This window comes from Hippocampus zosterae, chromosome 10, assembly GCF_025434085.1.
Source record: "Hippocampus zosterae strain Florida chromosome 10, ASM2543408v3, whole genome shotgun sequence".
NCBI classification, from domain to species: domain Eukaryota; kingdom Metazoa; phylum Chordata; class Actinopteri; order Syngnathiformes; family Syngnathidae; genus Hippocampus; species Hippocampus zosterae.
Genome location: NC_067460.1, coordinates 7,531,231 through 7,558,850, shown reverse-complemented (window position 1 = coordinate 7,558,850; position 27,620 = coordinate 7,531,231). Strand labels below are relative to the sequence as shown.

The 27,620-nt window shown below is 41.8% G+C and overlaps 1 protein-coding gene across 1 annotated transcript in view; it reads left to right on the top strand.

Annotated features, from left to right (window-relative positions):
• psmd2 (proteasome 26S subunit ubiquitin receptor, non-ATPase 2) overlaps positions 1-27,620 on the top strand; it is a 266,709-nt gene that overhangs the window by 22,655 nt on the left and 216,434 nt on the right. The gene's annotated exons all lie outside the window — the stretch shown is intronic.

The following is a 27,620-nucleotide window of genomic DNA, read 5'->3' as shown; positions in this document are numbered from 1 at the left end:
GAAATGTAATTATTCAGATGACTGCAATAACCTTTAATACTGGAATAATCATTTTACAGGTTGTCCCATTTACGCGAGTTGTCACTAATAATGACATAGTTATATATTGTGCTTGCGTTGGGATGCGGAATCGAACCTTTTCTAAAGAACATGGGTATGTGCTCCAGTGGGAAACAGGAAAGATTCTTCCCAGCAGAAAAAAAATTAAAACTAAAAAAAGTAAACACACTCCAACCTAGGTGTGCACCAAGAGAATCATTTCTCACATGTTTTATTCATGTGTTTGTCAGCCGCCACGGTATGTGCAAAGCACCAACTCAGAGTACATGAGGCCATATTGTGGGCCCAATCCATCACTCGCTTCTTATATCAGCAGTGTAAATGAATGAAAAGAATGTTTTTTTTAATGCCGGGATTTATCCTTTCAGTGATGTCCATGGTTGTGATTTTGAAAGGTGTATTTTGTTTCATGAGTAAATCTTCATCCGGTAAAGCACTGACGCAAACATGGTAAATGGAAGTACTTTAAGCCCACATCACACAAAATATTTTCTTCTCTCACAAACGACCTTCCATTTGACCTGAGTCAGGATGCTGGTGACATAAAGGAGGTGAGGGGGAAATGAACAAAAGGCTGTCAAAGCAGTAATCACAAGTCCCTTGTTGAAGAAAATGTTCCCCACAAGGTAGTGACGAATAAACACACTTTTAAAAACGATTGCCACTTATTGCTTCAAATTCCATGCAGGCGTCTTGAAGGGCGTTCCCCTCAGAGAAAACCTTTTCATATTGCATTAAAAGGAACCGAACTTGTCGGGGATTGCCCCAAGTCTACATCACATTTAGATAATAAATACAGACTGGTGTATGGTTCATGGACTTTGTGCTGAAGTCTTAATTCCAGTCCAAAAATGCATTTGGGAGAGTAATCAATAAAGAAACCCAAAGATGTGTCGTAAGCACGAGAGTTACTATATACTGCACTGTGTAGAACCATTAACACCAATAGTATGTGAAATTTCACTTTTCCCAATTAAGTGTTGCTCTTAGTTCTTCCTCAGGCGGCTGCTGGGGGAAATGACGACAAACATGACTCACATTGGTCTGGTTGTTGTAAAGTCACCTTGCATTGGTTAACCTCATCAAGCAGCAGATGCCCAACATATTTTCTTTGTCTCCCCCTAGAGGCCATATATATATTCCTCTGCACATTTGACATGAGGTTGAAGCGTGAGAAGAGTTGAGTGAGAGAAGAATCTTTTACGCAGCCTATACTTCCTAGATGTCAGGTTTTGCATGATGGTCGTGGGAGAACCCCAAAAAGCAGGGAGGAAGCGAGGAGCAGGGTGGACTGACCAAGTTGTATTCAACAAAAGTACGAGCAGGAGTGCACTGGAAAAAAACTCAAATCCTCAAACCAAGTCCTGCAAAATCACATGAAACCAAAGTTTAAAAAAAAAATTAAACGTGACAGGAGCACACAGACACTCACATACTCACAATGATCCAACTAAGACTGACGGAACTAAATACAAGCAAAGTGATGAGACAACGAGAAACACCTGTACAAGACGCAATGGGTCGAGGGAGCCGATTGGTTATTGATGCAGAGAACAGGTGGCAAGAAAAAGGGCACGGGAGGGAACAAAACCAAACGTAATTGAAACAAGTACATAACACTGCATGGCTAAAACTTGTGCAAGAAACCAAATAAAAGTGAAATAACAAGATCAGGGGTCACCAACATGGTGCCCGCAGATACATGGTACAAGATCCACATGAGACCTCCGCCGACATGGTTTAAAGATAGGTAAGATGCATCTAATTTCTTTTTATTCTAAAAAAAAAAAAGAATAGAGTCAGCTGTGATCTGCATCTAGCTTTTCTGTTGCTTTGTTGTTGTTTTTGTTAATCACACTTGCATTTATTTAAAATTGTAAATAAATGGAAATAGGCTCACAAGACAGCAACCTTGCGAGCACATCGGCACTGACAAAATGATTTACCCCAAATCATTATTGCAAAGTTGTTATTTCAGAAGCATGTATGAAACTGGTAGCCCGTTGCATAAATTATCACCCAAGAGGTAGCTCTCACTTTTAGAGAGGTTGTGGGCCCCCGGTCAAGATCTTCGAGAGAGACGCTATGCATTTGTCTAGTAAAATTTAAAACAGTTCTAAAGTATCGTAATAACTTTAGTACTTGATGAGTCAATAACAATCACGTCTCAGGCAAGTGAGCCATCCCTCTTCCCGCTGCTCCATGCTGCTAGCCTGTTGGGTAATCTGACTTTTGTTACCATGCCGACCGGGGTTGGAGTTTGAGCTTCGTGACAAGAGAGTAAAGCTGGCAAAAGACAGTTCTTAAGGAAAAGTATACAAAGTAGACACTGGTGAAAAAAAAAGACTGGTTAACTCTTTCATTCCACAAGACGTAATTGTACGTCTTTTAAAATTAGGCCCCGCCTACCAAAGATGTATTTGTCTTTTTTTTTTTTGCGTCATGGAGAGGAGGAGGATCTGATGCAATCTGTGAATGAGAATAAGACGTAAAAAAAACGACCAGGATGTGGCCGTGGGGCCTCACGTACTTGAAATGCATGCAAAAAGCTCTTTTTCTCAGTTTTTTTGCACAGGAATCGCTATTTTCATGAAACTTAGCAATTTTGTAATGCTGATTGTTGAAGAATGGAAAAAGATAGAAACACATTTTTTTCTGCTGAAAGAAGAGAGTCCAAACTTTATTTTGGTAGGCTCCATGTTTCTATAGCATTAGAACCAAATATTCTGTGGGCCTTGCAAAATAAGTCAAAATCCAGTGAAAATGGCTGGGATTGAATGAATTCTAAGGGGGTAGGATTGACTCAACTGGTAAGCGCCGCCGGAGTGTGCGAAGTTCTGCCGAAAGATTTCACTCACAGAGTGCTTTTACAGATATGCTATCAAGCTGAAAGTATCGGTACGGTAATTCTGAAGGATCAGGCTTTTTCTTATTATTGCCAAGATAGTAGCATTTTAGTGCAAGCTCAACCGGTTTGTGTGGTATGGACAGATAAACACTGGTCAGGTCAAACCGCAGACCCAACGATGACGAACATCAGGGATCCTCCCTCCCCCTTCTGTTCTGAAGGGTCATTATAGCTTTTCTGGAGGAGAAAAACTCAGCAAGTCTTTGAGAGGAGAAGCTTTAAAAAGCTTTCTAATTGGTGAGACGAAGTGAATGATGTTGTGACAGGAGCTTTCAACTTAACAGGGAAAGAGTCAGACTTCACACCATAGCGTAACACCCTGAGAAACAGACACCGTGTTTTGACGCTACAAAGACGTTGGCACCGTTTGTACAGATCACACATGGAGGGGGAAAGAAAGCCGTACAACCGGCAGGTTTTTCAAGTGGTGCAAAAGGTGTTTTCGTCTCTTTAGTTGTGCGTGGAGGGCAACAAATCGCAGCTGGACCCTACCCAGCAGTGGCGATGAATCCACAACAAATTGCTGTCCGGTCAAACCTGCTAGCCGATGCATCTGGAGGGATAAAACATTTATCAGAAGATGATTTTTCATTACGGCAAGGAGAGAACTTCCATCAATATTTCAGCGGCCGTGCCTGTCCACAGTGTGTCAGCGAGTGGGAAATGACCCTCTGTGTTCTTGCGCTTTTTTAATAACCACAAGTCCCCACAAGGAGAGCCTGGGGAGGGAAATGTTCCTCAGTGAGGACAATAATGCGTTTTTCTCTTTGGAATCAGATATTTACTGCAGTTAGGGTAACTTGCAAGCACTGACACACCATTATGAAGAGAGGGAGATATAACCTTGAATATGGATTGGAATGGCAAACTAATACCAATTACTGTCAAAATTGTGAGTGTGTGTCTAGACCCAATCATGTTGGAACAACATAAACTTTCTGGATATTTACATGACCTCAACCTAGCAAAAACAGCAGCTGGGGGGATTCATTGGATTTTTCAAAAGGGCTGGTGTACAGACAACATTTAAATACGGCATCAAGTTTTGAAATATTTCAAGGTGCTGTTTCATCTTGTCGTGAAGGGTAACAAGGTCAATCAAAGTTAAACCTTTCCATTCATTTTCAAAAGCTGAAAAGACTGTGTTGTGAGTACCTTTCTCTTCTCATTTTCAATACAATATAGGCAGGTGTGATTCGAAGGGAAAAAATATATTTTTTTCATGGAAAACATTTCTTCATTGTTTAGCATCACAACAACACGGAAAGTCCTTTTGTTCAAGAATGTACGAACAATACAAAGATGTCACCAACAAAGCAGCCGTACGGAAGTCTAAAATGGTCCAACTTATTATAGAGCCATGTGGTTCAACATTGTTCATCTGGTTGTAACATAATCCGTGTATCAACACGGATTTGACATACTTACCTTATTGCAATTTTCTGCATTTGGAGAGAAACCATAACTGTTGTATTTCCCTTAACAGTAGTTTTTAATAAGTTGGTGTTTCTAAATCCATCTATTTTCTGAACCGCTTTATCCTCACCAGGGTCGCGGAGCATGCTGGAGCCTATCACAGCTGTCTTTGGGCATTAGGCGGGGGACACCCTGAACCGGGTGCCAGCCAATCGCAGGGCACACAGAGACGAACAACCATTTGTGCTCTCACTCACGCTTAGGGACAATTTAGAGTGTTCAATTAGCCTGCCATGCATGTTTTTGGAATCAAACCCGAGACCTCTGCACTGTGAGGTCGATGCCGTAACCACTTGACCATATCCATATCCTAAATGTGTAAATGGCCAGAATTTTCTTGTGTTCGATTTCCGTCCTCTTTTCGATGCTTTGCTCAGTTACGTTTTCCAGTCTCTAACCCCCGTTAAGTTTTCCAGCCCCCCCCGTCCTCCATTGCTTGCACTCATTCACGTGCGATCTCTAGTCACGTTCCACCAGCGCTTCCCTCGGTAGCAGAGCTCGTTTTGCTTCTGCATGGCTGCTGCAAGTCTCCCCTCTGAGCAGCTGTCACACCTTTTCAGTCTTTGCAGTACCACTTTTAGACCTTTGCATCAAATATTCATCGAGGAGAGACCGCAGAGGCGGGTCTGCTTGAAACTTCTCTATCCTCCATCCATTTGACTTACATGCCTCCCTCCATATGTCCCTAACCATTACTTGACTTTCTATCTTGCCCTCTCTTTCTTGTTCCTTCCATCGAGAGAAGTGCAGTCTCAATGTTTAAAGACAAATTAAAAACGCATTATTGACATAATACTCAACGGGACATGTCTTAAAATAATGTGTTATATTACCTTGTACTGTTTTTAGACTAAACATTCTGAGCAGGGTTTCAGACTGCTGTTGAGTGGAGTGCTGTTGATTTACAAGAGCAATGACGGTGCAACGAAGCTCTGCAGGGTCTGAAGACTGCAATTATATAGACTGAATACTGGTTCATGGTGTGGTCATTTCAAAAAATACCCACTGAGCAGATCACTTTGGAAGTGGATACTTCATTTGCCGAAATGACAGTGAAGAACTTCATAGCAAAAGCTCAGTAGAGGGTTCATGGTCGTAACTATAGTGCTCCGATTCTATTGTTGCTTCTATGCTGTTTGTGATTCATCTACAAGGGATGTGGAGTAGATTTTTAAAGGGAATGTCCTTGAGGAAAATCTGGCATTTGCAAAAAAAATAAATACAACTTTCTCTTGAGACAGATTTATAGTTTTGTGTTGATTGGAGGCCATGCACTTCCCTAAATCTAAATGCAGTACTGTACTGGCACACCAGAAAAGAGGTATGAGAAGTCCGCTTTGAAGCACCATTTTGTGTTTGCCAAGAGACTGACTTGAAATGGAAAACACATCATGTGCTTAAATACAAATCATACAGACCTGTATTTTGTTTTTTTACCCGTTTCAGGGACAGTGGTTACTGCAGTGGACAGCTTATCATGTTATCAGGGTTACAGGGTGCATAAAAGGGATAAAATCTGAAAAGGTCTGTCAGATTATTTCAAGTGTGGTACAAATAAATGCCTCTGTCCAAACTAACCACTTCCGGATCTTCCATTGAGTAAGTAAATGTAACAGCATAAGAACATATGGTTGCTAGGAATACTACAAAAAATTCCAAATCAATGTATTGTACCACCCTTTAAACCTTGGATCATCCATTTATCAATTTTCTTTTTCACCAGTCCTTATTCAGGATAGCTGGAGTTGCCTTTTTTTAGCTGAATGTGTTTAAATTGAACCAACCACTACAACACTGTTCAATCGCCTTTGATCCGATTTGCATCAACTGAAATACACGCGTGACATTTTCTTATGATAGTTTCAAAATAGAACTATATTTGGCACACAGCATTAACTGACTGCCGTATACAGTGACCCCTCACTTATCGCGAAAGAGGAAAATCCGGGAAGTAGGGTTTGCGCCCACACCACCCATAGGAATTTTTGTGTCAGGGTTTGTGGATACCAACATGTTTAAAATATGTAAACAGTATTTATACTTTACATATTTGAGACAAAGACTATAGCAGTACACGTATTTACTTAAATCTTTAATTGCAAAACCTTGTACTGTATAAGTTGATCAAATTTGGAAAAACATGGCTGCCATCCACCACATCTACAGTAATGTTGCCTCTTTCGCAAGGGTTTACTTTCCAGACCAAACCTGCAAGTGAACTGCGCGATATAGAAAAAACATTTTAATACACTTTCGGCATGTTTTCATATTATTTACAGTACTTCATTTTTTAATGACTTGCGACACACTTAAAATAAACTGTCCCGGGAATACATCTAAACACAAATAATATATATATATAGTTAGATACCATTAGCAATGCATAATGTAAAAATATCTTACCGTGTACCAGTCCCTCTATGGTTTTACTTCCCAAAATTGTTGAGTAGATAACAGCAAGCCAAACTTCGAGATTGAATCCCCTGAGATTCAGTGACTTCTTAAAACATCATCAACGAATGACAGAGTGAAAATGCCAAGAGCACCTAATAATAAAAATAAGCAGGGATATCTAACCCCCTACCCCACTAAATAGCTAGCATTACATCAGCAGCGTATTTTATAAAATCCAATTTTATCCAAACTTAATTCAGAATTTCACAAAGTACAGCAATAATAATTCCCAAACCCACCGCTGTTGCTTTCTGTTAGCATAAAAATCAGGATTGAAGGGGATTGATATTAAAAAATTGTCAGCAAAAACTAGGGTGAGCGGGAATGTTTGCTGTTTTCATTCTCTTCTGCACTTTTCTATCAAATTTATTCTCAAACTAAATAGTGTGCCGCCATCAAGTGGTCAACAAAGAAATTACAGCCAAAATAAAACGGTGTGAGAAAAGATAGAATAACAATTTAATATGGGGAAAAAATAAACGCATTCAATATCAGGATTTAATTTTTAATCTGAATACTTTTTTTCTTTTTTTCTGAGGTGGGTTCTTGGGGGTAACAGAGCTACAAACAGTTTAATGCGAAGGTGGAACACACAAGTTCTTGAGGGGAGAGACTGGAGTGGAGGGTGATGGCAGGACATATGAATATTTGATCTAGCATGTGGCAAGGGCCATACCAGAAGCCCTTGTGATGAGTAGTGTTTTAAAAATATTTACTTTAAACGCAGCGTGCATGTGAGAAAGAGGAGGGGGAGTAGGCATATTTCTTTCCTTACCATCGTCCATCCTTCATTTCTTTTCCTCATTTATTGTTGCTTATGCTTCCCATCAGTGAGAAGTAGGTAAGAAATGTACTTTAGGTAAGCACGGGGATGATTTAAGATGGAAAAAAAAGTGAGGCATAACCAGATGAGTGTAAACAGAAAAGTGGTGCAAAGAAGTGGGGATAGGGGAGCTAGAACGACCCAAAGAGAGAGAAAAAAAGCAAATAGAGAAAGGTAGGTGAGTATGGAGAAATATGGGAGAGGAGGGGAACAAGTTAAGCGCTGTGTGGAAGAAAAGCCAATGATTAATTCATCATTCCGAGGGCTGCGCTCAACGCAGGTCTACTCAGCAGCAGAGCCTCAAGGGTTTTACATGATGGAGAGGCAGCCATCATGGTGTTTAAACTTGAGACCACCCTTCTCCCCCTCTTGTTCCTTCGTCCTTCTTCCACCCATCCCCTCGCACTCATTCCTCATTTGGATCATTGCTTTATGAAGTCATGTTTATATGTTCAAAGTGAGTCGGATGATGAAATAATGACAAAGGCGGAAGGTTAATGGGGAATGCGGAGAGGAGGATTAGCTGCTGCATTCGTGTCGGGTGATGTCTGTTACTATGTTTCCAGGTGATCTGAACCCATATTTACTCTTTGCACAAGAGCGAGGGTGAGAGGGGTTAACCAGATCTGCTTCAGGCTAGCGTGACACGAGAGCAGAATAATTCAGTCACAAAGCAATTCACGGAAGTGGTGGAATGTTTAAATGTGTGTTTTTTCTCTTCAAAGTCACAAATTAATCACATTCAATTTGAATTCCAAAAGGAAGAACAATGGTGCTCGAATAGCATAGGGCTTCAAAAGAGGTTTATGAAAAATGGCTGTGCATGAGACAGGTGAAGAATTATCTCAAATCCTGTGAATGTTTTTTCAAAACTTCGGTACGGCAACAGATTAGTTGTCGCAATGCAACAATAACAAGGTTTAGGTACAGTACAGACTGGCAGGCTTCTGGAAAAAAAAATTAATGTGGGGAAGTCAGGTTGCGAGTATGGAAAAGTGTGTCACAGAAGAGTACTGGAAGACTGCAGACATCTATGAAGCGTAACAGCACTTCCGAGCAAATAACAACCTCCGAGCAAATAACAACTTCCAAGCAGGTCGAAAGATTCACAAAGAGCTTCCATCATCCCTCCTTATATAACTTTCCCACTTCTTGTATCCTGGTTGGACATCCCATGTCATGGTGAAACAATGTGTAATATATGGACATATTTTGAACATATAATCAAAAACTGATGCGAGAAAGAGACCCAACCATTTTCTATATCGCTTGCCCTCATTAGTGCTGCGGAGGCAGACCTGTCACCAGAGCCCCGCCTTAAGGGGGGCACATGAAATGCATGGGAGAGGGAGGGTGGGTAATTAATATCCTACCGATCCAGGGACGGAATGCCCATCTCTGCTGTAGAGACAAACAACCATCCATATATATATAAAACCATCCATAGGCTGCTGAATAAAAAATAAAATGACGTAAAAAACAATTGTAATTAGCACAGCCACCTTATCTATATTTATATTAAACTTAATTGAACATTCATTCATTCATTCATCTTCCGAGCCGCTTGATCCTCACTAGGGTCGCGGGGGGTGCTGGAGCCTATCCCAATTGAACAGTGTACATTTATTTTCTTGAATGCAAACACTTTGTTTTTCTTCTTTCTTCTTTCTACCCACAATCTTGCTGCTGTAGACTGTAAATGTCTCCAGTGTGGGACAAATAAAGGATATCTTAACTTATATAATCACACCTATGGACAATTTAGCAAGCATGGGGAGAACATCGAAACTCAACACAAAAAGGCCATAGCCAAGATTCAAACCCCAGACCTCACAACTATGACACAGACATTCTCGCTACTCGGTAACCCTGCTGCTGAAGAGAGAGCCAATAATATTGTATGCATGCATGCCTTAACTTTACCACTATGTGATAACTTTTAATTGGGATTAAAAATAGATGCCTTACAGCGGGGTGACGGTACCCATCCATCCATCCATCCATCCATCCATCTTCTACCGCTTATCCGGGGCCGGGTCGCGGGGGCAACAGCTTTAGCAGGGAAGCCCAGACTTCCCTCTCCCTAGCTACTTCTTCCAGCTCTCCCCGGGTGATCCCGAGGCGTTCCCAGGCCAGCTGGGTGACATAGTCTCTCCAGCGTGTCCTGGGTCTTCCTCGGGGTCTCCTCCCGGTGGGACATGCCCGGAACACCTCACCAGGGAGGCGTTCAGGGGGCATCCGAATCAGATGCCCAAGCCACCTCATCTGGCTCCTCTCGATGTGGAGGAGAAGCGGCTCGACTCGGAGCCCCTCCCGGATGACCGAGCTTCTCACCTTATCTCTAAGGGAGAGCCCAGACACCCTGCGGAGAAAACTCATTTCGGCCGCTTGTACCCGGGATCTCGTTCTTTCGGTCACGACCCATAGCTCGTGACCATAGATGAGGGTTGGAACGTAGATCGACCGGTAAATTGAGAGCTTCGCCCTTTGGCTCAGCTCCTTCTTCACCACGACAGACCGATACAACGTCCGCAGACGGTACCCATGTTAATCTAAAAATTTCAAAAGGTTACAACATAGGCTGCATTCCAGTTCCAAAATGTTGTGTCTAATTTCTTTCAAAGGGTTAGCACCCTTTATCATTTATTCCCAATTATCAAAAAACATTGCACGAGGCAGGCAGTTCAATGTGAACGCGAAAGAAATAAAAGCACATCCTGTCTTTGATGCCACTCAAACTCATCTACTGCAGTGCCCCTTTGAATCTGCTCAAAAACGACTTTTTGTCCGACTTTTTCAAAGACTGCAAAGAAAAATCTTTGGCAAAAATAAATAAATAAATAAAAATGCATCGAAGCCAGCCATGATTTATAACGTTCGAGACAGTGGTACTGAAGAGACAACAGGAATATTGAGGTGATGTTAGATTAGACCTCTTTGGCACATTAAATAATCTCACTGAGAAAATACAGTCTCCTGGTAGTTCTTGTTAATATAATGAGCATTTCAGATGAAAGAACCGGTGATGGTTGAATGAATATGTTGAGGTTTGTTTTAGTGAATGATTTGGGCCGCATAAGGTTTATCAGACATGGTTATATGCTTTATCGAAAAAGTTACAGAGACCAGATTTACAGTGCTTTGAAAAAGTAACCAGATCTTTTTGAATAATTTCACATTTTGTGACCTTACAATCACACACTTGCTATTTTATGAGCTAAACCATGACATTAAAGTCATTTTCAAATGCCCCCACAAACTTTTTTTTTTTTTTAATTCAAGAGGATGTGAATCAGAAAAAATGTGTTGGACAAATGGCCAGCTGTACTCTGATACAATCCAGAACAATTAATGGAGGGAGGGGAACAAGCTTCCGGCTTCCGTTTATTCCAAATGACCTGGACACCATCTGGAAGAAAAATAACCTCATTCTGTATAATTCTCTTGATGTGGGTTTTTGTAATACGTTTGTTCTATAGCTCGGAGCTGGTGCTTTTCAAGGCGGAAATGCCTCCAAAATCCAGACCTAAGTCCCGTTCACCATCTGTGGCAAAACGTGAACATTGCTGTTCAGAGATGCTCTCCATCCAATCTGGTTGAGTTTTGAAAAGAAGAATGACAAAAAAAAAAACTTGAAAAGAAGAAGCTCCGAGCTATAGGATATAATAATAACAAAAACCCACATAAACACACCTTCAAAGCATGAGGTTATTCTCCCTCCAGATGGCATCCGGGTCGCTTACATTAAACAAAAGCCGGATGCTTGTATGCCTCCGTATTTTCCACGTGCATATAGTCCATCCCGTGTCACTTCTGAATCCACTCCGCTGCTCGTCATCTGTTTGCTCGTCCTTTGTCCAGAAAATGAGGGATGGCCATTTGTTTTCCACAGAAGTGGATGTGCCACGGTAGTTTCAGCAATGCTCCTGAAGCCCAAGGTTACAGCTTAAGGCTGCCACATATGCCCACCAAAGATATGCTGGCCATTGGGAATTTCCCGAACGACCGGCATGCTGCACATACATATATATATATATATATATATATATGCACCACAATGTGATGTGAGGTTCTAGTTTAGATAAGCCTTTTTAAACTATTTAGATTTTAAAATAAAATTAAAAACATTTCTGTCATTTACTGCCGTCAACATGTGGAGCGTTCGGAAATTTGTAGTGGCACTCCTCTGAGACTGCGCAGAGCGCGCTCGCCTTCCATTCATTTCCGAATGTCGCCTCTTTTAAAAACGAATCAGCAGCTTGTGCTTGAACTGTTTTGAATCCGTAGTGCGTGACCCAACGGGATCCTTCATTTCTTTTTGGGGCCACTATAATGAATAACGGGCGGCCCGGTAGTCCAGTGGTTAGCACGCCGGCTTCACAGTGCAGAGGTACCAGGTTCGATTCCAGCTCCGGCCTCCCTATGTGGAGTTTGCATGTTCTCCCCGGGCCTGCGTGGGTTTTCCCCGGGTGCTCCGGTTTACTCCCACATTCCAAAAACTGTTGTTGGACTTATTCAGGAGTAATTTATACAGGTGGGTTTTTTTCCCCATGATGCATTTTTTTGGGGTTGTGAGTCCTACACTCCAGAGCGATTTGTCGTCGCAAAAATTCTGTTGACTGTGTACAGGATTCTGTGGGAAAAATCCTTTGGAACTAGTCAGTCACGTTGCATTGCACTGCATATTGACGTTTTGTCAAGCTCGGTGGCTAAATGGTGCCTGAGCATGTCAGTTTTCAGACTTCCACGGCTTAAGATGGGGGAAGAAAGGGCGGATTTTATTTTCTCAGAATCAGTCAGGTCATCGTGACAGTTTAAGCAGAAATGATCAAAGTAATTACAGTATTTTCATATTTGCAAAGAACACCATGAAGTACATTTCAGAGTTGTTTGGGTTTTTTTTTTAACTGAAGTACACAAGTTGAAGCAATCGTTTTACTTTTACATTTTTACAAGTTTCTGTCTCTGTCAACTTAAGTGTAGAGAATGATTCCTTCTGCCACTTCTCTCATTTGGAAACGTTCCCCAGTCCCCAGAAGTAGCTACTCAGAATCCAGTTGCCCTTTAACAGTCAAGACAGGGTCACCGTGCATTGCAGAACTACCGTCGGAGGCGCGCGTGCCCACACACAAGCGAGAATCGTTGTTCATGCATGTTTAAAAAGCAACTAGGGGGAAAGACCGTCAAATGCAAAAGATCACTCCACTCCTTCGTTAGCATTCACAACCCAACTGTCATAGAGGTTAATGAGTTGATGCACTACAATGGATAACCACTGACATCTTGTGGTGAAAGGGTGGAGTTTCAACAATGTAAATGGTGGTCACCATTTACATTGTGATGGGACATTGTGATCTCCTAGGACTGCTGTAGAATTAAAAAAAAATGTTGATATTATTCTGTTATCTTTCACATGATTACTGTCTTCACATGGATCAACATTATTAATTATTCATTACAACATACAAGCAAAGGTGATTTGAGTCTTTTTAATTATTTTTATTTATGTACCGGTATGTATTTTTTTCCAAATGTGTGTGAAATGGGTAGCATTTCACATTAGTCAGAATCATGAAAGACAGTATAAGAGTGACATCGAAGCTCTGTCTCCAACATGGAGAGGATGCAAATTTCGGGTCATTCGTAGTGTAGGGTGTTTTAACAGTAGACATATTCATCAAATGTGACCAGCTACAAGGTCATTAACCTCAGCTTGTGTTCCATGCCCCGTCCAGAAAACTCGCAAGTTGATAAATGATACAGCCACCATCCTGGAAGCTGCTTGAAAGCACCCCAACCCTTCCCCAGGTGTCACTCCAGATAATGGGCATGTCACAGCAACCAGGCGGCTCACGTCTTGCTACGATTAGACCTCTTTGGCGCGTATATATCGGTCGGTGAAGGCCCTCGTTATCGAGGAATGCGGCCCCCAGGACAGGGCGATGGCTCCTGGTGCTTGTGTCTCCGATGACTGTGGAGGCCCAGTCTTCCCCGAAAACCCCGCCCGCAGGATTGACAGAAGTGGGTTGGGGGGCCGGGCGGTTGCAGGGCCCTCTCCTTCCTCCGCGCTCGCCGGTGCTCCTCCGCAGCGACGCGTCGAGTCTCGAAGACCCGGACCCCGCCCCGCACAGCCCCACGCCAGGCCGCCCGATCCGCGGCCAGGTCAGCCCACTGTGCCGGGGGAATCCGACACCGCTGAAGATGACCCTTTAGCTGGTCTTTGAAACGTCTTTTCGGGGCACCGCGAGGACGGGTGGCCTCCAGCAACCCCGCGTAGAGGAGCTGCTTTGGGAGACGGTCGTCGCTCATCCGCTGCACGTGGCCGGCCCACCGCAGTTGGGCCATGGTGATCATGGCCTCGATACGCGTGAGGCTAGCCCGGGTGAGGGTCTCATTATTAGTCAATCTCTCCTCCCAGGAAACGTTGAGGAGAGATTGGAGTCGTCCTTGGTGGAACCTCTCGAGCCTCTTGATGCTGCTCCGATAGAGGGTCCAACATTCGGCGCCATAGAGAAGGGTCGGGAGGACGACAGACTTATACACCATAATCTTCGTGTTGGTGGAAATGGCGTGATTACTGAAGATCCGAGGACCGAGGCGTCCAAAGGCTGTGTGGGCTGCCTGGATACGGTGAGTGAGGTCCTCCGTGAGGCCGGCATCCTGCTGGATAATGCTACCCAGGTAAGGGAACGCCAAGACCTGCTCGATGGGTTCGTCGTCTATGGTGATTTGGGGTGGATGATGGTTCAGGTGGAGGGTCTTTTTCTTTTTGGTGTTGACGGAGAGGCCAAAGGTCCTGTACGCCGCGGCGAAGCAGTCCGCGATGAGCTGGAGGCCCCCGGAGGAGTTGGAGACCGCAGCATTGTCTTTAGCGTACTGGAGTTTGCTGACGGTCGTGACCATGGTCCCCCGCTTGCTCTTCAAACGGCTGAGGTTGAAGAGCGACCCTTCAGTTTGGTAGCGTAGATTGATTCCATGCTCCTGGACAGGGGTGACGTGGTGGATGAGCGCGGCGATGTAGAGGCAGAACAACGTCGGCGCCACCGTGCAGCCCTGTTTGACACCGGTCCGAACCGGGAATGGGGGAGTCATTTTGCCCTGAGTCAGGACGCAACCCTTCATGCCGTCGTGAAACATCCGGATGAGGGATATGAATTTGAGGTGGGGGGGGGGGGCAGCCTTGACGTTCCAGCACTTTCCAGAGTGCTACTCGGGGCACAGAATCAAACGGCCAGATCATAAAAGATGGCGTGGAACTCCCTCCGCTGCTCCCGGCACTTCTCCAGGAGCTGTCTGGCGCAGAACACCATGTCCGTGGTTCCCCTGCCTGGACGGAAGCCCGCCTGGGACTCCGGAAGAATCCGCTCAGCAAGACAGGTGAGTCGGTCGGCCAGTATACGACAGATGAGTTTTCCAGCAGTTGACAGCAGGGAAATTCCACGATAGTTTCCACAGTCGAGTTTGTCGCCCTTCTTGAATATCGTGACGATGACGAAGTCCTTCAGTTCTCCAGGCACCGTCTCCTCGACCCAGCATTGAAGGATGAAGGTGTGGAGGCGGGTGAAGAGATGTGCACCCCCAGCTTGTAAAAGTTCTACTGGGATGTCGTCGACTCCAGCAGCTTTGTTCTTCTTCATCCTCCTCAGGGCTGCGGAGATCTCCCGGAGAGTCGGCAGCTCCGTCATCCAGTGTTGCACGGGGAGCTGGGGGACAGGATAGAGGAAGCCGTCTGCTGCGCATGTCGGACGGTTCAGGAGCTCCATGAAATGCCCCTTCCATCGCTGGTGAGTATCCTCCTCCTCCTGGGATGATACTCACCAGCGCGTATAAATGCAGTTACAGTATATGTTTGTTTAGCACCCTCTCCTGGTTAAAATGGATATAGCAGTTTACAGAAGATGACCTCCACAGCGTGTCAACCAGCTGAAAAGAATAATAAACTCCACATCAACAGTGGTCTATTTTCATATTCGAAGCTGTATACATAGCAATATATATATTGATGGCATTGTGTAACTGTAGATTATGCCATCGGAGAAGTAATGAAAAATGGAGCAACAACATAAATTACGGATTATATTTTACTATTTCTTTTAAATTACAGCAATTACATTTTTTCAGTATTTTTGTAAGTGGTATTGCCATTGTTTTAGATCAGGGGTGCCCACACTTTTTGGACCGAAGATCTACTTTCCGATCAACTAACCTCCCGGGTTCTACCATTACCGGCACGCGCGCGCACACGCACGCACGCCATGATGAGAAACTGCTTGAAACTGAGGCATGCGATGCACTTTTGCAGCCTGTTAACTATCGTATCTCACACGTACCGTTTTCAAGTGCTTCCCTGGGCCCTCTTAGATCCTATTCTATGCCCGTGCCCTCGGTGAATTGTACACGAAGCAAACTCTGAATGAGAATAATGACATAAAAGATAGACCGCAACAGCTCTGATCACAAGTTGCAATTGCAGACTGCTGAGCGCTAACAACTTCCGGTGACGTAATCACGCAACATCGTAAATTCAAGATTTACCTGCTTTATTTTATTTTTAAAACATTTTTTTTGTGAAAATGAAACTGATAGGATGATTATGGTACATTAACACAAAAAATATATTACTAACATGTACAAAGACACACAACTGGTTGTTTTGTTTTTTTCTCCTTGACACTCCTCGGATCTACTTGGGACCTGTCTTAGTTCTACCGGTAGATCAGGATCGACCTAATGGGCACCCCTGTTTTAGATGAACATTCAGATTTCCTGGGATGGATGTAAGTGGACTCTTTAATTTACAAAATTATGAAAGAAAGTAAGGCTGAATTTCACTGTTAAAACTTGAAAAAATATCTCCATTTGTACCATCTTGTAATATGACATTTGTCAATTTCTGTCATCTTTTTTCTGTAACAGTTGCCATTGAGTCTTCTAACTTGAAACATCATATTGAAAAATATGACATATCATATAAATAGGACATATCACATCATCTTGAAAAATGTTCCGAATAAATAATGCACTCATTAGCTAGATACAAAAAGAAAATAATTCAGAGCCAGAGCACCAATATTCCATATAGTACCACAAGTCACTCAATTTGAAAGAAATGGCACAACACAATATACAGAAGAACAGATGTTAAAATTGTATTTATCCATCCTCCCAACCATTCTCTTTTCTGTGAGGTCGGCGAAGATTGTATTTATGTTTCACATCAAATAATTTAACATTTTAAAACTTGGTTTATTGAAATGTAGGCTGGGTCAAAGATTTTGACGTGTGCAATTCACCACTTGCACTTTGACTTGAGTAAAAATCTTGAGTTGATGCTTCAGTTTCCACAGAAATCTTTCATCCCGACTATCTATATTCCTACTTGAATAATAACAGTACTTTCGACACTTTTGCTAATAAGCAACTCACAAATATCTCAACAATCACGAATTGTGTTTGTCCATAATGGGTCATCTGTTTTCTGGAATCTTGAGTGCGTTTAAAAAATTGGTCAACAGAGGTCAGTGTGCAGCAATATGTGTCCTCTTTGGGTTGTGTAAAAATTTTAAATGTATTTCTACCCTCATACGTAACGATAACGTTATGTTTTACAAATGCATGCATGTATGGACGCATCCAAAAAAAAAAAAAACAAGAGGCAGACAGTTGCTCTCTCTCTTAGTTAATAGGAATGAGCGACCTCAAAGTGAATTAAACTTTGTATAGTTACATTTTAGCCAACTCCGTGGACTTCTCTGACGAGTTTAAATACAGTAGTTAATTAATCGAGCAAAAAAGTTGAAGCAGAAACGGGTTTCAAACCAGCAATTTTTTTTTCTTTTCTGAACTGCAAGTAAAACAATAATGTAACAAATCAAGTTAGAATGTGATTAGTTTGTCGCTTTTTCCCCCCTGAGGAAAAATACAAATACAGTAATAAGCATGTTTTTAGCATTAATAACATCATTTTGGTTCAAGGCCTTCTTTCTAGTCGTGTGTTAAACATCAGAGAAACAAACAAATCAAATGCATTACCTACCACATTACTTTGATTTTTATTGTGATATATGGAAATGTATCATTCTCATGATCATCTACTTTTGCTATCGGCTGGGTTTTTTCTATTTTCTTGACCACATATCAAAGACTTGGGGTGTGTGAATTGTCAGAGGTTTAACAAGGTGGATTTTTATGGATTTTCAGAATGAACATTGCACTCGAATTGTACACTGCACAATGTGCATTGAATTTAAAATTTCCAAATCGTTTTCAACAGGAAATGTTTTTGTAAGTATGTGCGCATGGAGGCTGAAAGTTCCATTTGGATGCCATAAACTGTGTAATAACATCTTGAAATAAAATGTCATTTTAATTTTGGGGTTGTCATATATTTTGAGGGCCACTCCAGGCCAAATTAGTCCCCATTTCACACGCATTTAAAAATTCTATGACTCCGTTCCATCTGAAATGTTTCATCTTCACTCTTTTTTTTCTCCTCCTTCATTCTTCCCTCACAAGCACTTAAATGTAGTTTGAAAAATGAAAGCACAATCACCAAATCTATGCGCAGTTACTTCATGGTTGGAATTAAGAATTAGTGTCCTGTATGTGGGAATTTTGGTCAGGGGTCCAAATGGATGTAAAAACATTCCGGGGTGGGTGTTTGGGGGGGCGTTTCATAATTGAAACTTGATGCATTTATAGTCATTTCTACAAAAAAGTCCAGTGTGCTTCGCAAATTAATTAGACCTCAATGTAATGATCAAATCTTGTGTTTATTGTTCTGTAATGGTTAATTTATGGAGAAGCTCTAAAACCAAAATATTTTTAATGCTAAAGTCAAATTTTTAGAAACCAGAGGATGTGTGTGTGTGTGTGTGTGTGTGTTTATGTACATAATATTTTTATTTGACAAATTTTCAAATGCATTATTTGCAAAAAGCTTAGGAAAAAAGAAGAGCGATTTTTTTGTTTCTTGAGTGAGATCAAATCATCGTGAGTTATTTTAGTTGTGTTCAATATGTGCTTTTTAAATGTTGTCTTCTGCTTCTACTTCATAAAAGGGAATTATTTTTTTGCTAAATCAAATGGCAACATCTTACTGAAAAGAAACGACTGAGTAGTAGAGCATTTCAAGGTGCGGGGTGATTTTTTTTTTCCTCCGCTGCTTTTATGTCGTTAACACATTTTTAAGCAATATTTACTGACAATGTGTGCAATAATTACAACTAAAACACACACACACACACACACACACACACAGTAGAATGTAGACATAAATTAAGGTTTTACATAGTATATAGTGTATATAGCCCAAAAAGTTCCATTGTTAAAGAAAAAAGGTTCAGTGTTTCTTTTTCCTGAACCTCTGTGGCCTATAAAATCAGATCATATGGGTTCACATATGGCTATGGTATTGGTCACAGCTCATCTTAAGTCAAGCCGCCAAGGGTAGTGGGCTATAACGCAGCCATTCATTGCACAAAATATGTACTTTTCAAACTAAAACGTGAGTTTCAAACAACTCCAACTCTCAGTTGTCTCCTTTAAATTAACTGTGAGAGTTTTTCCATTTCGCCAACACTTATTTCCAGCAGGAACTTTTTTAGTTCCACATTGTTTATTTGTAAAGTTGTTGTTTAGTGTGCAAGCAGAGCATTTTTTTTCCTTTTGAGTTCCACTTAAAATTTGTTGAGGAAATGTTTAATATTTGCACACTTGACAAATTAGCATTTAAAAGATGGCAAAAGGGGAAAAAATCCTCTATTTTCTTCATGAAATTCCTTATATTCACATTAGCCTAGTAATCAAGCCTTATGTTGGCAAAATACATTAACGTGTGTGTGTTATGCCCTTTTTTTTTTTAAAATAAAATGATTCATATTTATATCTCTTTGGATTAAAATAACAAAAAAAGCAAAGGAAAAAATTACATCATAAAACATGGAGTTATAGTGGAGTACATGTTCCTCATTGGACAGTGATGACTTCTAATTTCTAATATATGGGTTATATAAAATGTGGGTTTTTTTCAACTAACCAAAACTGTGTGTGGGTGTGTGTGTGTGTGCGCGTGTGTGCGTGTGTGCGTGTGTGCGTGTGTGCGTGTGTGCGTGCGTGCGTGCGTGCGTGGGTGCGTGCGTGCGTGCGTGCGTGTGTGTGTGTGTGGCCGAGGGCCCATCTGTCTCCGATGAGGGGCCACGACTTCATGGTGCTTCACCCTGATTCATGATCACCAGGACAGCCTCAGCTGCTCTTCCACTTCTAGCCTCCGACATTACATTTCCTCCCCAAAGGTCTTTACATACTTACCATGCATACAGGCTGAGGGAGAGAACATTATTTTTCTTTGCAGGTTAGAAGGAACACATCATTGACACACAGTATATGTCTGTTTTTATATGTGGAATCTAACTTCTGCTTGTTCATTATCTGGCTTTCTCTGCAAACCTTCTTTTGCCCTCTTGGCACGCCGTCTGTGCAAATTTACACCAAATCTTCCCTCATTTTTCCCCATTCCCACGCCCCTCATGACACACCAAGCACACGCCAGTCCGTGTGCGACTTTCCGATACCTTTAGAGTACGTTACCTTGCTCAAGGAAAGTAAGGCTGAGCAAATCAACTTGTTCCTTTCTCTTTCATTCAATTTATCCACCCAGCAATTTTCTGAAACACTTACTCGGGTTGCATGTGCTGAACAATTGGAGATGTCTTTGGGTGAGAGTCAGTGTACACCCTGAACTGGTCAACAGACAATTGCAGGACACATACCTTTTTTTGTCCATAATTCATACTGACATTCACACATTGGGACAATTCAGTCTACAATTTAAAAAAACAAACAAATATGTTTTCAAAATGGGAATGCGTAAGTTGGATACCCAGAGAAATAATAATAATACGTCACATTTGTAAGCGCCTTTCATAACACTCAAGGACACCGTACAACCAAGAGCAATACTAAAACACAGATAAAATAATAAATAAAGAAAGAAAGATTTAAGGCGGGTAGGCAAGTCTGAATAGGTGGGTTTTGAGCTGGGTTTTGAATATGGAAAGAGAGTCAATAATACGAATGTTGGGAGGAAGTGGGTTCCAGAGTTTGGGGGCAGAGCGACTGAAGGCTCTGCACCCCATTGTACTGAGACGGGCAGAGGGTAGAAAAAGGTGGAGGGAGGATGAGGACCTGAGTGAGCAAGAGGGAATGGAGATTTGAAGAAGATCTGACAGATAGGGGGGCGCAAGGTTATGGATGGCTTTGAATGTATAGAGAAGTAATTTGAAGTTGATTCTAAGTTTGACAGGAAGCCAGTGGAGCTGTCGGAGGATGGGGGTGATATGATGGAAGGAGGGGGTTCTCGTGATGATAAAGACTGCAGTATGCAAGCACTAAACACTTGGGCTCCATGCTTCTCATTCAGTTTAGCCTTGTTGCAGTACAGTGATCCCACGCTACTTCGCGGTTGACTTATCGCAGTTTCAGTGCATTGCGGATTTTTCAAAAAATATTTATTAAAAAAATAAAAAATAGCGAAAAGGTCCACGAGAGGTTGCGAAACTCAGCAAAACAACAGTGAGTCACATAGAGCAACATATACAGTACTACATGTATATGTTTATGTACATTTCCCCATTGTGGGACAAATAAAGGATATCTTATCTTATCTTACTGTATTTTGTCATTTATACACTAGCCTAACTTATACATCTTATACATGTATATATATAAACTGTATATGTATATATATATACTATATACTGTATATATATTCATATATAGCATTAAGTAATGTAAATTACTACAAACATTTATTTCTACATGCATGTAAACATATACATATATATATATGTATATATATATATATATATATATATATAGATAGATAGATATAGATATATATACTCATACACATGTACATATACCTTTACAGGGGGTGGGGGGGGGTACCTACTTCGCGGATTTTCCTCTTTTGGGGGGGGGGGGGGGTCTGGTCCCCATTAACCGCGATAAGCGAGTCTGAGAATTGGGCAAACTATGTTGCACCTCTCCAGGAGACCGTGGCTGGGTGCGCCTGACAATTTGGCGACAGAAAGTGGACAAGGCCTTAAACCAGGTGAAACCAGTTTTACGTTGCGGCGCAGGTAATGCGATTTTGGTGTTTTCGATTGAAACGCAGGCGGACCGATTCTGCACTCTGCTGATAAGTGTTATGGAATTCATCATATTTCATTCATAAATTTGTCAACAGCATGCATCAAACCCTCTAAATCATTCTCGAAATCAATTCATTGAATTCTTCATTATTTCTGTCATCTTTAATGTATTTTAAAGTCACGCCCTGACTGCACCACAATTTTGTGTGTATGTGTCTAGGGGGGTTCACGGTGCAGAGGTGCAGGGTTCGATTCCGGCTCTGGCCTTCTTGTGTGGAGTTTGCATGTCTCCTCGTGCTTGTGTGGGTTTTCTCCGACTGCTTACTGCCTGAAGACAGCTGGGATAGGCCCCAGCATACACTGCAGTGAGGATAAAGCGGATCAGAAAATGGATGGGTCTCTCTCTCTCTCTCTCTCTCTCTCTCTCTCTCTCTCTCTCTCTCTCTCTCTCTCTCTATCTATCAATATATATAGATATTGATATATATGGGCGGTAGTCCAGTGGTTAGCATGTTGATGTCACAGTACAGAGGTTGTAGGTTCGATCCCGGCTCCGGCCTTCCTGTGTGAAGTTTGCATGTTCTCCCCGTGCTTGCGTGGGTTTTCTCCGGGTGCTCCGGTTTCCTCCCACATTCCAAAAACATGCATGGCAGGCTCATTGAACACTCCAAATTCTCCTTTGGTGTGGATGTGAGTGCGAATGGTTGTTTGTTTCTGTGTGCCCTGCGATTGGCTGGCAACTGGTTCAGGGTGTCCCCTGCCTACTGCCTGAAGACGGCTAGGATAGGCTCCAGCAACTCCCGTGACCCTAGTGAAAAAAAAAGCGGTTTGGAAAATGAATGAATGAATGAATATACTGTATAAGCTATAGTCGATATCACAACAACATTGCATTTGAAAACAAGCTAACATTGGTGTATTGAGAGGCATATGCATATGAGGCATATGACCTGCATATGAGGTTTCAGGTTTGCCTCCCCCAAACCCCCCGCCTCTTCCTGAGGGTTCTTTTCAGTAGCAGTGAGCAGCGACATGGACCCCACTTGCTTCTGATGCTGTGTTATCACTGCTCCAATGATCTTTCTCCTAAAACTCCTGTCCATCATCGTCATTGTTTGAATGTGTTAATGAGGCCCCATTGTAAAAACCTCCTTCAGCTCCATTTTCATATTAATGAAGCGTCTGTTATAAATCATGCTAAAAGAGATTATTCAAGAGTATTTCTAAAATTGGATCAACAGGGTTACACGACGGCAGTTGTGTTTTGTTCCGTGTTTTATTATTTGGTTTGGATTATGGATATTTGGTTGTGTCCATGTCTTTCTTTTACTTTAGGAAGAGTTGCAGGATGATGAGGAAAGGGGCGCTGGGGGGTTGAAATACATAAACACTCTCTGGGTTAAATCATCCAAGACAGAAGTAAATCCAAAAAGCACGGCTTGCCGACAGATGTCTCCATGTTAGTCCAGATGACTGTCAGAAGAGATTACGGAGAAGAATTGAATCCTGACAGGAAGTGTGGTGGGGTTTTCGTTTTTTTCTTTTTGTTTAAAGTTGCCATGTTCCCCAAGATCCCATGTATGTTCCTGCAATCAATACTGTCTCGCATGAGCTGGTCTTATGAAAAATATTCACATCACCCGATGATCATTTTAATGTTGATCTCCAACAGTTAACATGAGACGTGGTGCTCAAAAGAGGGCCTGAGGTTGCATCAAACCCAACTCGTGTCCAAACACGTGTCTGCACCATGGGCAAATGTCAGCTCAGGGAAGGTGGAAGCTAGTGCAGCCCTCTATGAATGCAGTCAGTCACATTGCTCTTCTTCTGCAAAACATCATTTTGTTCCAAATTCTTTTCATTGCACCGGGGCTGTCTCGCTGATCTGCACCACATCCTGTCGAATGCCTCTCATGAAATGTAAACTAAAAACACAAACATGCATAGTCATTTAAAAAAAAAAATCTAAAGTGATTTAGCCTCTACTTTTACTCGGATTTTGAGATAATATTTCTCGTAAAATGTAAGAGATCATAAAATAAACCCCTGCTCGGGACCGGCACTGAGCACGACAGCACATGGTGAAAATCTATGAATAATTGACCCCACCACAATGTATTAATCGTTCAAGCCATATTTCTATTTAAAAAAAACAAACAAAAAATGTTCCAAAACATTTTTGATTTTACTTCAAACACATCTTCCAGTTTTAGCCTAAAAATGGCTTTCATATAATTACATTTTATAAAAATGCAATGGTGGCACATAATGTCCAAGCATGTGCGGAGAAGATTGTCCATAACATCGAGTTCTAAACCAGGTTAAATTTGGCTCCTTCCCAGTATGCAAAGATATGAGTCTGGCAGTGAAAATGTATCACTTCAACATACTTCATGAGCACCATTTACTCCGTTCCGATCAAAAGAGCACAAACAACTTTTAATGTGAATTTCCGAAGAGGATGGAACCTTTGACCACCATTATATAATTACCCGCACAAACAAAAGCGATTGTAAAAGTCCAAAACAAATTTGCTGACAAGGAATGACAGAACATAAAAACATGATGTTAGCAATGGACTCCTGACAGATGCCTCACATTAAGACTAACCACGATTCAAGTGTAAAAAATATTTTTTTATGAACCCTGTTAAGTGGTGACATTGCGTAAAATATAAATAAAACAGATAACAATGATTTAATAATCCCGTTGCACCTCTATTCTTTTCAAAACAATTCAAAAATAAGATATGTAATACGATGTTGTTGTTTGGTTGGTTTGTTTTTTGGCAAATATTCATTCATTTTGAATCGATTGCCTGCAACACATATCGCAAACAGGTTTTGGAGCGACATGCTGCCATCCAAGCAAAGTCTTTTTCGGAGATGTCCCTCCTTATTTAACAGCGAGCTGCCAGACTTCTCGTTCTGTCTCCCCCATGTTCGTCTTGTCTGTGTTCCTCTGAACAGGTTGTAACTGCGTAGTAAATTCCTTGTGTGTTTCTTGCATACATGGCCAATAAATCTGATTCTGATATTTCAGCAAGACAATGCCAAGTCTCTTCTGCTTGTGTTACAACAGTGTGGCTTTGCAGTAAAGGAGTATCAAGACTAGACTATAAACCAGTGGTTCTTAACTTTGTGAGAGGTACCGAACCCAACCAGTTCATATGCACCTTCACCGAACCCTCCTTTAGTGAAAAATAAAATGTGTTTTTTCCAAAGATATGAAAAAATGCATTTATTAAAACATTTTAAAAAGTCAATACAAATTCAAGACATAAGTCTATGTTTTTGTTGTTGTTGATGTTTTTTTTTAATGGTAGGGGCTTTGTCGAACCCCTGAGACCGGTTCACCGAACCTCTGGGGTTCGATCGAACCCAGGTTAAGAACCACCGCTCTAGGCCATGGGTGTTTTCTATTTCACGCCCCCGGCACACCTACCAATTTGGTCAGGAAAAGTACACTGCAAATCGGCCGGTGTTAACTACAACAACAGAATGTCAGTGTTGCATTAACACCAACTCAGTAAGAAAATAGCTTGTGTCGTCTGAGATGTAACATGGATATGTTGTTCAAATGGGGTGTCGCCTGCTGGATTATACTCTGATTGGTGTTTATTTTAAATTGAAACCATATCCTAACATAACATCTACTTTTTATATTCAATTGCCATTTACATTTGCCATATTCACATAACAATGTGTGTTGCTGCGTTTACAGCACGGTGAAGAGGAGCAATGGTGGCCACATTGGCTGCTTTTGTAGCACTGTTGGCCCCCATAAAAGTGAAGTTCACCACTGCCGTTTTGTCTGTGAAACGAACAAAGGCGGGTTTCTACTCGGGGATGATGAAAGAAACTCTTTATTTCTCATTGTGCCTCTTTTCATTGTAATCGTATAAATCATGCTGCAGTGGAGCAGTATATTTATTGGAATCAGACGACTTTAATCATTCCCGTCTGACAGAGGAGAAAAAAAAAACCATTCAATCGAACAAATGTTCGATTTTTAGCCCAGACAGTGGTACACCATGGCTTGAAAGTTTCGAGCTGGAAAGCCCGGTGCACGTCATTCTTGACTTGGTTGAAAATACAAATTTTAGAGAAGTTGGATGTCAACTTTTCTGATGCCAACTTTTTCGGTGCCAGTATGCTTTCCATCCAGGAGGTCTGGGGGTTAAGTTGTGCCCAGCATGTGTCATGCTCAGGTCAGTAGCAGCCAGGACGTGATGACAGAGTGTGTAAATGCAAGAGAGTGTCAGGGGGTTAAGTGCATGTACGGGGTTTGGGGTGTCGGGAGGTGGGTGATGGTCATTTGAAATCGAAGGACACCCCAAAACAATTCCTCCTGTATTGCCTCAAATAGCTGTATGACAAATGTTGCTTTTCACAAACACTGACACTGTCAGAGAGGTTAAATTCAAATGACTATATGTAAATGGTTGTGTGTGACGGAGGCAGAGTGGTGGCAGGAAGCGTAGATGTGATGCACCTCTCTATGAAAATTGACTGACTTTGAACCATTTCTTAGCTTTGGGTGAAGGAATATATATAAAACATACAAGTTGATTGATTTATTCCATGAGCACGCTCATAACTCAAAACGCACGCATCTCAAATCCTCTTTTTCCATTGAAATGAATGGGAAGGCCACAATCTCTTCCAGGCTTCCCCCATAAAACAACAACAACAAAATTTTAAGGTATATTTTAATGAGCATAAATAGCCCTGCATGCACTACTTCACTTTACTTCATTGTGAAGTAAGTGGAGTTAATTGCCAACATACGGTCCTTGTATCTCAAGTCTGCATACGCAAGTCAAATCAAAACATCCATCAAACGACGGCTTACATCTCGAAAACCCCCCCCCCAAAACTCTTAAATCAAGTCACGCATATCTCAAAGTACCAAAGCCTACACAGGCACACATCGCAAAATTGTGGGACAATATTTCCCTTTTCAGGACGTGAGTGAGTCAAAGGGTTCATTATGAAAAATCGGAGCTTTGAAATTTTGCAGCTGTGATTTGTCTTCATTTATGGACCGGATCGGAAAACAAACATACAGTGCGGGTGCAGATGTGGCTCTGCGCCTTTGTATACATGCAGTATGCGCACATCTGAATGTACAAAGATTTTTATGAGCACGGTAGGCCTACAGAGCCCGCAAACATCAATCCTGGCTTTTCGTTGGTAAACTTAAAATAACTAAGCGTGATTTGGGAGGTACTGTTAATTTAGACCGTGTTTACAGAGTGTGCAATGGATAGTGCCCACCAATCTGGGGCCTGCTAGCAGAAACTATCAATCAGAAGAATGTTAAAATTAGTCTTAACACCCTCAGGCTCCAGGAACACACACACACGTACACACACACACTCACACAGAGAAATAACAGTACTGTATATCTGACCATGAAAATAATATATGAATGCTTGTGGTGCGCAAACACACAGTGGGGCCCTGTGCATGTCACGAGGGTGAATGTGTGGATGTGCAACTGGATTTGTTTAAAATGCTATAAAGCTCGTTCGCCTCATTTTTGACGTTGTTAAACAAAAGTCAGCTTCTGACAGTAGCAACGAGCTTATTAATACCCACTGATGCGGCCGTCTGAAAGGCAACAGTCGTCTTCTAAGAAAGGCGTTTGTGTTCAATTTGGATGTCTGGCGATCACCAATTGGTGGGTCTATTTTGGTTGGAGGGGTTCACGAGTGCCTTCAAAAGTACATATTTGTCTCTGA